Source organism: Temnothorax nylanderi, unplaced genomic scaffold (genome assembly GCF_030848795.1).
Source record: "Temnothorax nylanderi isolate EJ_2023f unplaced genomic scaffold, tnyl_v1.0 TNYL_tig0105_pilon, whole genome shotgun sequence".
NCBI lineage: Eukaryota > Metazoa > Arthropoda > Insecta > Hymenoptera > Formicidae > Temnothorax > Temnothorax nylanderi.
This window is the reverse complement of record NW_027249167.1, coordinates 545,882-558,871: the sequence shown is the minus strand read 5'-3', so window position 1 is coordinate 558,871 and position 12,990 is coordinate 545,882.

The following is a 12,990-nucleotide window of genomic DNA, read 5'->3' as shown; positions in this document are numbered from 1 at the left end:
TTTTCCTTTCCTGCCTTCACGAATTTCTTACTAAGAATGGACACATCGGAGCCCGTATCAACCTTGAAAGAACAGTCTCTTCCGTCAACTTTCCCATCATAATAAAAATAATAACAACGCGACTTAATTCTATTTCTTTTTAAAACGGTTTTATTATTTCCATTCAACAGAACATTTTCACAAATAAAATTCGGGGTATTAATAACGCGAGCCAAACCTCCCCCGCTAAGTTCGACTAAGCCGCGTTTCCCTTTTCATCAGGACATTCGGAACGGAAATGCCCGGTCTTTCCGCATGTCCAACACTCTCCGCGGCTGGCGCCAAATCTGCTGCCACGCCAATTTCCTCTCTGTACTTTCTTTCCTTCTTTTTTTTGTACCTTACTCTCTTCCGTCTCCCCCTTTTCGTTATTACAATTACTATTCTGTCCTCCCTTCATAAAATTTATATTAAATCTTTCTTTTTCGCGAGCATAGCCCTCCCCTTAGATAATTTTCAATGCTTTTGCTCGCTCAACTGCCCGATTCAAAGAGGTTATCCCCTCTATCTGTAATGTCCGTCGGATAAAATGATCCGATATAGCCGTCACGAATTGTGAGCAAGCAATTTTGTCTCGAATTTCATAGGGGCACTCGGGGTACGCAAGGCGCGACAAACGTTCGATGTCTAAGCCAAGAGTGGCTAAATCCTCTCCAAATTTTTGCCTGCGATTTGTTAACGCGGAATAATGATTCTGTGTTAAATGTCCCTCCCCAAAACGCAATTCGAGCTTCGCTTTAAGCTCCGCAAAACTCAATCGATCGACATCCTGTATTGTTTCCAATACCGCACGCGCCTTGCCCCTCAAACTGGAGGCTAACGCGACGGTTTTCGTCGCGTCGTCCCAACAATTCGCTCGCGCAATCAAGTTAAGCTGCGAGAAGTATTCATGAAGTGGGACCGTCTTGTCATATGTATCGGGCTTGAGCTTGTAATCAAGCCCGACACTCGCGCTCGCAGTACCGTCTCTCGCGAATGCGACACTCTCCCCCGCGCGTGCGGTACGCTCCCCTACGTTGTTTATCAACGCGTCACGGCCCCCCGTGTACACGTCGCCCGCGTTCGTGCCCCTCTCGTTCGCGCACACAACGACGGCGTTCGCAACCGTGTCCCTCTCACCCGCGTGCGTGACATTTTCCCCCGCGGCACTCACGGTTGTGTTCCTCGCGCTCGTCGCGGATCTCGTGGATCTCGCGAGCGTGTCTCTTCCGGCCGTATGCGCGATTTCGCCCGCACCGCTCACGCCCGCAACTCCCTCGCGCGAGACCCGTGCCCTCACGTCACTCGCGGCCCGCGTTTCCGCATCCCCGGACGTTCTAATATTAAGAGGACTTAGCTCTGTGTCGCCGGTAATTGTCCCACGGAGTCGGCGGAGCTCCTCCTCCTGGCGGCGGAACGTCTCCGCGTATTCGCGTTCTCTCCAAGCGTGTTCCTCGCGCATCTCGCGGACCTCCCGGATCACCGCCTGAAGTGTGACTATTTCAGTCGTCATCTCCGCGGCGTCCGACTGTGGAGTCGCTATCCTGAGCCGTTTCCTTGCGGCCATGGGAAAATTCCTGGCCGTGGTATCGCCGCTCGTCGGTCCTCGCTCGTCCGATCCTCGCTCGTCCGATCCCGGACGAGCCCCCAAAATGTGACGCTCGTCCGCGCGTTCGTCGCACTCGCACTCCCGCCACTCTCGCGAACGCGCCGCGCTTCTCCGTCACCGGGGATAAGAATACTCTTATTAAAAAAGGAACGGATTTATTGCCCTCAATACATCCAGACACGTCTGTCCGGTTCAAGATCCAGAGCGTAAATCTGACAAACGATATTTACAAACAACCGTTGCTAAGACGATTCGCGACTACTCGCTACGGGGCGACTCGTATGAGCGCACGGCACAGCGAGCGCACAGCACGGGCGTAACAGTATTATACATAGATTTGAAAGCGGCATTTGACTCAGTGGACAAAGAAGTATTAATTAAGGCAATGAGAGAGAGAGAGGAGTAAGGCAGGGACTAATAGATAGGGTTGAAGAGGTTCTGAGAGAAACGAAAAGTAAGGTAAGAATGGGAAGAGAGAGTGGTGGAACATTCTGGATGGCGAAGGGTGTAAGACAAGGGTGCCCGTTGAGCCCGATACTCTTCAATCTATTAATAGCGGTGCAACCCGATTTTCCTCGGTCTCGCCAGCCGAGGAGGCGCGGCCACAAATTAATTGCTAGTAGACAGACGGCAGCCCCGAGGTGTTCACGGAGTCAAAGTCCTCACCGTCACCTTTCATATACGTTATCCTCGACGAAACATTCCGATTGGGCGCCAGGTGCGATTACGAGCACCACGTTTCGACAATTCGAGTCTCGAAATCCGTTCCTACTGCCTCACCGCAAGCTCAGGGCGTAGTTCCAAGTCACGAGGGGTGAAGGCGGAGAGGGAGCGTAACGCAATCGACACAAAATAAATAATAACAATAAAGATATATTTCACATAAGCGGTATGCACAATATGGTTGGAATTCAGGAATACAGTTCCGATGTTCGGTAGCACCGCGGTAATCGAGTCGGCGTCTAACACACGCACGGGGCGCGTGATCGCCTTATGTCCGCGAGGCTCTCTTTTCGAGCGAGCGCAATAATACTTGTCCGGACGAACGGCGCAAGCAATCTCGGTCCGTACCGTCGCGGAAACGCGGTAATTCGCACGACGCGAGTACGCAATATCCTCAGTCCGCATACGCAACCCTTCCCAAAACTCCGGCGCCACACATCAAACACGAATGCACAGTCGGCCGCGAATGCACAATACCGTAAACTCGAACACGCAATGATTCTCATGAACGCGACATGGTACACGAAACGTGAATTCACAATACGTTCGCGAAATGCTCTCTTCGGGCGAGCGCGACGATACTTGCTCGCACACGCGACGCAAAATATCCGCGAAGCTCTCGATGCAACGCAATGTGCCAGACGCAATATACTTCCCGAAAGTACGTTCGCGAAATTCCTTTTCGAGCAAGCGCGACGATACTTGCTCGCACACACGACGCAAAATATCCGCGAAGCTCTCGACGCAACGCAATGTGCCCGACGCAATACACTTCTCGAAAGTACACTCGCGAAATCCCTTCTCGAGCAAGCGCGACGGTACTTGCTCGCACTCACACGACGCAAAATATCCGCGGAGCTCGCGACGCAACGCACGCACGATGCTCCTCCGCGCACGACGAGCACCGATTTCCACAACTACGCAACACTATACAACCATATCTGCCGAAGCGCACCGCCCGCGGCACGCTTCCGCCCACGACTCACGAATATGCAACATTAGACAATTAACGCGAAATGACTGCCGACCGCGTTTGGAGCTTTCGAGGAGGGCCCTCACTAATTTTCCTGACTGCGATCCCGGCCGGCCACGCGTCCGCGATCTCAACTGTAAGCCACGACAAGCGAATCGGCATCCACGGCAACGGGAGCCGGCAACCACGTGCAGAGGTTAATCCGGTCGATCTGCACGGTAATCTAATCGGTATTCACGCTCAATCGTACGGGGCCGTGGCCGAGATCGAGCCCTTAATATCGCGGCAGTACCGGAGTGGAGATCTTACAGGTTAGCTGCTCGCTGCTGCTCGGCGGCGTCGGGGCGCTCGTCCAGAGGTGCGGAGTGGCCGCTCTGGCGGGACCGCGCCTTAAAGCTCGCAGTGTTCTGCCCCGCCGATTGGTCGTGCGTGTCGCCGTGCTCGCGGCGCCGCTCGTAATGTCCGCCGTTTCCCGCGGTCCGTTCAATCCGCTGTTTCGTGTACGGGCCCATTGCCGTCTTAGCCCGGCTGACCAGGCCGTGGCTATGCCACTCGGCCCGTCGGTCCCGACGGAGGAGATGTACGGGTCGTCCACCCGCGCTGCAGCCGCAAGGGTGCACCCTTGGTAACGCTGCGGCGGGGCCAGGGTCGTGCCGTGCGAGACTGTTCCTGCGCTTCTCCAGCGGCGGGCCCCGGCGACCCGCCCGTCGGCCAACCACTCCGCCCAGCGCTCTCGAAGCGCCCATCCTTCCCTCGTAGCGACACTCCGGTCGTTACATGTCTCCATCGTTGGTGATCCCACGCTTCGGCACCACCGGTCATTCCTACGAAATCTAACTTAAAGGCGATTAGCGCAAATGGCCCTTCCCCTCCCCGAGTCGAGGCGCCATCCCCGACCTTCCTCTCGGCCGAGCTACCGCCTGGGTGGAGGACGCGACTTTGTCACGTCACAGCGGATATAGAAGACTATATGAAGAAGGGCGGATGGGGAGGTGTGAAATTGAGAGGGGAGAAGATATACACATTAATGTATGCGGATGATGTAGCGCTGATGGCGGAAAAGGAACAAGACATGAGATCGATGATAAGCAGGCTAGAGGGATACCTGGATAGGAAGGGATTAACATTGAGTATAGAGAAAACAAAAATAATGAGATTCAGAAAGGGTGGAGGAAGGAAGAAAAAGTATGATTGGAGATGGAAAGGAAAGAAACTAGAGGAAGTTAAGGAATCCAAATACCTTGGATACACATTGTAGGAAAATGGGGGACAAGAGGCGCACATCAGAGAGAGAAGAAGGAAGGCGGCGAGAATAATGAGGGAAGTTTGGGGGATAGGGAAAAGAATGTGGAAAAAGGATTGGAAAAGAAAGATCTGGTTATACGACACCTTGATATGAACAGTGATGGGATACGGGGCAGAAATATGGGGATGGAAAGAAAGGAAGGAGGTAGAAGGTATACAAGAGAGATATCTCAGATGGATATTTGGGCTAAATTGGAGGACACCTGGATATATGGTGAGAGATGAAGTGGAGAGGGAGAAGATGAGAGGCAGAGCAAGTAAGAGAGCATGGAAATTTGAAAAAAAGCTAGAAGAGGGCAATGGAGGGGGAATAGCGAGGAAATGTCTGGAAGAAATAAAAGAGAGATGGAAGAAGGGGAAGGTAATAGGAAGGTGGGAGCAAGAAAGAAAGAGTTACCTAGAAGAGTTGGGGGTGAGAGTTGAAGAGGAGGAAGAATTGGAAGGTGAAATTTTGGAGAACAGAGAGAAATTGAGGCAAAAGCAAGGAAGGATAGAAAAGATCGCGGACTCGAGATACAACCGGTGGTATAAGTTTATAAGGAAGGACGGGATTTCGGAGTACTTAAAGAAGGACTGGGAGGAAACAAGATGGAGTAGGATTGCAAGGTTTAGGCCGGTATTCATAGTTAGTTCTTATTTCAAGACCGTCTTAAGTAATGTCTTAAGATGCTAATACGGCTCTGTGATTGGTTCATGACGTCTTAAAGATTGTACTTAAGACGGTCTTAAATATAAGAACCGACTATGAATACCGGCCTTAGACTCGGTAATAAAGTTAGGGAAGGACTATATTGGGAAAAGGAGGAGAATAGAAGGTGTAGGATGTGTGGGAGGAAAGAGGAAACATGGGAACACATATTGGAAGAGTGTACAAGATGGGAGAAGTGGGATGGAGAGAGGTGGCAGGAAGTGGTGGGGAGGTTATTGGGAGAAAAAGGAGAGGGAGAGGAATGGATGATAGAGGAAATGAGACAAGATGGAGGGAGGAGAATGGAAGAGGTAGATGAGAGAACGGTATGAATGAAATGGAAGGATGTAAAGGAAACGGAAGTCCAATGAGGGGGGGGAACAGATTTGATATAAGATATAATATCGTTGGAATTTAAGGGAAGGTTCTCATCTAGCGACCCAAAAGTAAGGTAATTTTCTTGAATTTTTTTTCATAGAAGGAAGTAAATGAATAACTGAAGGTTTTTGACACTTATTTATGGAGTCTAAGAGTACATAGAAAAATTTTTTTAAATAGAAATTACTGCCGTGGAATGGCGTTACACGTGGTGCATCGTGACCGCGTCAAAAAAAGATGTCCAATTGGCAATCACTCTAGCACCTGTAAAAATTATCAGAAATCAAAAATCCAAAAATTTTCATGAAATATATAATATTTGTTGGAGCTTGAACCTATAATATGAATAAAAAGTCGAAAATTAAAAAAATGACGGACATTTGAATTTTGAGTACCGTTTTTTCACGTTTTTTTCGCTCTTTAATGTGCTATATAAAAAAGAAAAACAACAAATATCACCTGCATTTAGGTTCAGGCTCCAATAAATTTAATATACTTTAAAACAAAAAAAAGGCGATCCGTCAATTAGTTTTTGAGTAATCGTGATTGCCAATTTGAAAAACATGATTTTTCAGGAAACGCGTTTTTTTGAGTTAACGGCAAAATAATGTACCTTGTGGCTAATCAGCAATTCCAGGGCCATACATCAATCCTTCCTCAACTTCATATTGTTCCTTTTGGGATACTTGGTCGGCTTCAAAAATATTGATGTAAGATATGCACGACCGCGCGAACTCAAATTTCGCGTAAAAGGTGGGTCCCCTTCTTATGGTATATCTTTTTTATAAAATTGTTTTCGGCCAAACCCTTTTGGGAATATATTCTACATATGATAAGCTATCAAAAAATGCAAAAAAATCGATTTTTTGGTCGAGCTAGATGAGAACCTCCCCTTAAGACGTTGTTTATTTTGTTTAAGTAGTTGCAGAGTTAACAATTGAAGAGAGCTCGATTCGCTGTGATGCACGATAATCCCGTTGGATCGTCAAAAACATTAGATATAAGAGCGAATAAGTGTATAGAAGCGTATAAGCGACAAGCGTTTAAGCGAATGAGCGAGCGAGCGAGAGAGCGAGAGCGAGTAGGCGAATAGACGAAAATAAGAATAAGGACAGGGCGTACGAAACGTGTGTGTATGTGTACAGGCGAAAAGTAGATTAAGCAAAATTTGTAAAGGGTTGGGTACGTCCCTTCAAAACGCCATATGTGTGGATAAGATGATGTGTTGGAAGGAGATTGTACAGGGTTGGGTACGTCCCTATGATAAAAAAAAACGCCCTTTAAGACCCCTTTGGGGTAAATAAAATACTATTATCTATCTATCTATTTATCTAGTGGAGGATGTCTCAGTGTGAGTGCGATAGATCAATATTCTGAGTCATGAGTTTGTTCCCAATTATCCCATATTTTGTAAATCCAATCCAAAAATATTTCAAAAAAATAAAATTAAATTAAAATAAAATAAATAAATTTGTCTTGTAAAAAAACTTGGCGCTGGTTTTTTACTCCCGTCGCATTCTTCCTTAAATTATGTATATGGATTTTATTCAATCAAAAATTTCAGTACTTTATTAAATTTCGAGGTCTAGTAGCGCCAAGTTTCTTTTACAAGAAAAATTTATTTATTTTATTTTAATTAAATATTTTTATTTTGTACTGTTACCTCTTTAATTCTTTGTGATTAAAATAATTCTTTATATTATTATAATTTTGTTAAGGATAATTAAAGCTACTACTACTTGTTAGGTTGCAATAGGAAGACCCTTGAATGGGAATACAAAGATATGTACCACTTGGGTTTTATTTTTAAAAGTAGTTGCACAACAATTATTTTTCAAAGCAACATATATCTCTTTGTAATTGGCGCAATTTAAAGATTTCATATATTTTTTTGAAATATTTTTGGATTGGATTTACGCGTGTACTTGGCGCCTTTTTTTTACCTTTTTTGAAGAAGGTAATTTTGTACTGATATCACGTATTTTGTAGTGTTAAGCAGGGGTCGGCAAAAAATTTCCATTTTTAATTTTTTAATTATTCACAAAATTAGCAATAACAGCAAATTAAATTTTTCTTGAATTAGTAAATTAGTAAATTAGTCACAAAAGATTATTAATTACATAAAAATTAATAATATTTAAGTAAAAATGAATTACGTATTACTTTAAAAATTGGTAATTCGTCAGAGAAAAATTTCTACGTGAAAATTAGTATTTAGGTGAAAATAAATTATTAATTTTCAAATAAGTAGTAATTTATTTTTGACAAACTATTAATTATTTTAATAATAAAGAATTTATTTCTACTATTTACCAATTTGCAAAAAGAAATTAATTTATTTTTGCCTTACTTATTTTTACGTAACTAGAAATTTTTCTCTGACAAATTACCAATTTTTTAAGTAATGCGTAATTTACTTATACCTAATTATTACTAATTTTTACGTAATTAGTAATTTTTTGTAACTAATTACTACTTTCCTAATTCGACAAAACTTTAGGTAAATATGTAGACTAACGGTACCCTCTCCGATTCCTTTAAAATTCTCAAATTTTGTGTATTTTGGGTAGTAAAAAGGATTCTCAGAAGAAAAATTGTCGCTTATGTTCCGTTTGCTTAAGCGGGGAGCAGAGACTTTTGCATAACGCATAATGCGTAAGCATAAGAAAATTGATTGGTCCATATACATATGCATAAAGAAATAGACCAATCAATTTTCTTATGCTTACGCATTATGCATTATGTAAAAGTCTGTGTTCCCCGCTTTATAATTAATACTTAAAATATCACGATGCCGATAAGTAAAGAAATAATAATTTATGAATATATATTTTGCTTCTTACTATTAGATCATATGTTATTTACAACTTCATTCAATTATATATTTTAAAATTATAATCTTTGTTAAAACAGAGAATAGTAGAAAGCATAAATACTGCAGAGTATTCTCTGCTTTAACCAAAAGCACAAACTGTTGTCTGCTTTAATTGTGATTCTTTAAATTTTTATCCCAAAACTTTTTGAAAAATTTGGGTCATGTATTTGCATTACCAATTTCATCTTGAACTGCAAGGACTATTATTATTAATACTGAATAGAATATATCAATCAGACAACTATATTGAAGTTGTAAATAACATAAATATGATCTAATTGAAATAAGGAGCGAAATACATATACATAAATTATCGTTTCAATTATCCTTATTTACTGACATTGTGATATTTTAAGGACGTTCTCCGGAAAAACGATTTTCTCTAGATTTTCTTGAAACTGTGAATATACGTTAATTTAGATGTGCTTTATACGTAGTATAAATTTCAGTACCTCTTGCGGTATTAAAAATCGAGATACTGAGCTTCAAAATTTCAACTTTTAACATGGGATTCCTATTCCGAGTTATTGTGAAACAGACATTATAATGAATTGTGAAAAAAGTTTTCTCTAAATGTTTTTGAAAAACTAGTATATGATGCTCCATAAAAATAGAAATAATATGCAATAAGTGTCAATGCCCTTGCGGTACTCGTTTTCGAGAAATACTTGTGTAAAGTACGCGATTTGATGAATTTTTCGCTCGGTTCAGAGTGACAGGAGGCGTCAGTTACTTAGCAACGCCGCATGAGTTCTCACGTGTGAAGTTAACTTCTTATTTTTTAGATGTTATTATATGACATTATATGTAATATTTTGTACATATATAAACATCTTTTTAAGCACGAATACAAGTTGAGCACGACTGGAGCCGGAGAACGTCCTTAAGTATTAGTTAGAAACAAACGGAACATGAGCGATTAGACGGAGAGCTGGCTACATAAAAATGCAAGGTATAAGGTACATGAAATATTTATAGCTAGAGAGGTTCCATTAGCACTCCCGGACACTGAGTGACCAGTCTGCCTGCGCGCTTAGGAAGATTAAGGCGGGGGCGGACGGTCAAAAATGACAAATTTTACAAGGAAAAAAATGATAAAACTCAGGGATAAAAATTATAGGAATGTTAAGTATTTGTTGCTACGAAACGCGGAAAATTATTGGCAGACGATTTCGTGGAAGAGAAAGCCCCGGCAGACTGCAACAAAGCGGCGTTAACTTTTGTGAAAAAAAAATGATAAGCTTCATGATTAAAAATTATTGGTAATAATTACTAAACTGTTAACGAAGCTATGTGCTAAATGGCAGACGAAAAAACTGAAGACAACATCGAGGCAGACTGTGATGAAGAGCGCGGTTTCGATCGCGCTTAACGAGTTAGTTCCGTACGATGCGTTACTACGATATGTTATTTTGTTAATTATATTATGTCGACAATAAGATAACAATTTCTATATTATATATATATATATGGGGCATTCTTTCTCAACGAGAGACCCCCCGCCCCCAAAGTTGGTTTTGACGTAAAGAGTTCTAATATGGCTTAAAATTTAAGTAATTATATCTACTTTTAAATGCAAAGTGGCAAAATAAAAAATTCAAGATGGCCGATCCAATATGGCGGACAATGTACATAAAATTGCTTAAATTCGCTTGAAACTCGTTACTCGGGGGTTTTTGGTGTCGCTGAACACGAATCTGACATTAGATTTTCAAAATTCAAAATGGCGGATCCAATATGGTGGACGATTTTTTAAAATTATATTGAATTCACATGAAAATTTTTACACGGGGGTTTTAAGGTAATTGAATAGAAATGTGACATAAGATATTCAAAATTGAAACAAAAGCGGATCCAAGACAATGTTCCCAAAGCATAATAAATAGCAAGACAAGTTTTCAGTCCAATAAGCAAAGGCAAAGCAATATGAAAGTTCAGGCAGTGAAGGCAAGACTAGTTAAGGCTCCAACTAGTAAAAGTAAGACACGTTGGGGCGTCCCCCTTCTCGGTCCCTCCGTACCCCGGGCCGTCATTCTGGTTGCGGGCGACGCGGCCTCCTGTTAGGTGCTCGGGTACCCCGGTTGTGGGCCCCAGCGTGACCCGCTCGTCGGCCGTCCGTCCTCCGTAGGCCCCCGGCCGTCCACCTGCAATAATCCCGCGGTGCGACTTTCCGCCGTTACAAGGATCCCTGGCCAGCTGCTCCGCACCCTCGCTCATAACCTGTAAGTCTTACTAAAGAGTATAAATTTAGCCTAACGGTAACGCTAACGCCTCGCCCGCTCGGGTGGAGGCACCACCCCTGACGCCCACCTCGGCCGAGCTACCATCCGGGCAGGGGACGTGACTAATGTCACGTCACAATATATATATATATATATATATATATATATATATTGATGATGACTATCTGTCACGACGCGACGGTCACGATTGTCACTACACTGATAAATCCGACCCGCTGATCTCTTGTGACGCCCATCCTAATTTCGTGGCACTTCGATCCTTGCGTGACACGACCAATATTCGGAATTAAACGATCGTATTTAACGATGAGAGACCACGACCACGGTGTTGCACGATATATATTTCTAGGTTATAACTGACTGACAGTGCGAGCACTGAACACGCTAAACGCACTGTCTGCACTGAGCGTACACGACGCACACGTACGTATATGTTGTCTCTTTTCAATCTCTTTTCAATAGTCTCAAATGCCATCTATCGATGCAAAAGCAACCGTATGTACGGCGACGACGACGTTTCTTAATTGTAAAATTTAACATTTCGGGCTTTGCATCGTAATATCTCCGCTCGTAAGGCACGTAGCGGAAAAATAAAAACACTTTTATTATATAATTCAAACCCAAACTATCGATCAAGCCTACTTAGAACTTGATCGGTTAAGCGGTTATTGAGATCTCAAAATCTCGGGTATTCGCAACTCGTGCGTTCGCGTAAAAGAGTCACGGTGCAGTCTCGCTTCGCGTGTACTTGGCGCGAGGCACTACCGTGTCTCTTGATAATTAAATTAGATGTTATATACAGATTATAGACTGAATTCTTGGGTACTGCAGTTGATGGAACCCTTTAAAAAAACTGGCTTCCAGCCCAGAGACAATCGTTACACCTATCGGTGAAAGAACGAGTGATTGACTGATATTGTGTATCTGTTATTTCTTCGCACGCTTGCACTACAAACCTCTGTTTTAATGATTGAAAGTCATTAACAGACATTTCATACACTTTTTGCTTGAAAACACCTTATTTAAAAAAATCTATTAATGTTAAATTATATTTTGAACAAGATATTTATTACTTAAATTTTGATTATTACTGTAAGGAGTAAAGAGGATAATTATTTTAATTCTGTGATTACTATGTAAAGCAGTAAAGGGGATAAACTTAATTACATTATTTTGAAATTATTTGTTCATAATAGAAGTAAATATCTCTTGAACAAAGTGTTTGCGAGTATACATCCAGAGGAAAATTTTTCGTGTTTTGAGATTCTAAATTTATATTTCAAGTTTGACTGTTTAACCCGGAAACACTCTGTATAGTTGATTAACACGTGTCCGACGAGAGGCAAAATTATACTTGCGTGCGAGATAATATAAATAATTAAATAATTGACGTTTTAAAAAATGTTTTAAATATAATAACTTGTAATATAAAATTTAATATATATTTATAAATATTTATAAGTGTTTGTATTTTAAAAAATTTTTTAATATAAAATTTATATATTTTTTAATTTATTTTTGAATAAATTATTTGTATTTTATTAGTTTTAAACGCCAATATTACAATAGATTTATCTCATATTTATTTATTTATCTAAATTTACAAGAATGTCTATATATGTCAAATCTAATATAAATTAATTAATAAATATGAGGTAAAAATTATTGTAAAATGTGCGTTTAAGAACACTCCAGCTCATCCCTATTCCTTGCATGACATAGCATATGATGCTCAATACTTGCTGCAAATTTGCTGTAATCTCCACTAGAAAGAAACATAAGATGCTATCAACTTGCTACTATGTTGCTGCGTTCTCGACAAATGACGATTTCAGACCGCAGCATAAGTTGCCGACAAAGTTGCTGGCAACTTGCTATCCAAAATTGTTGTATTGTGAAAGCATCAACTTGCCGACAAATGCGGACTCAATTGCCACAATTCTGATATCAACACATGCTATAAAGTTGTCGGCAACATGTCGGCAAATGCAGACACGTTGCTATCTGGGATGCTATATATATATCACGCTTGGCTATCTGGAAAGTCATTGTCAGTTATATCAAACATTACGTCATACGAAACAAGGACTATCACTATAATTATATTTACAGTACACAGTAAAAAATCGTGTGTATATAGCAGTCCATATGTTAAAATTTTCTTGTGTTACCAAGATT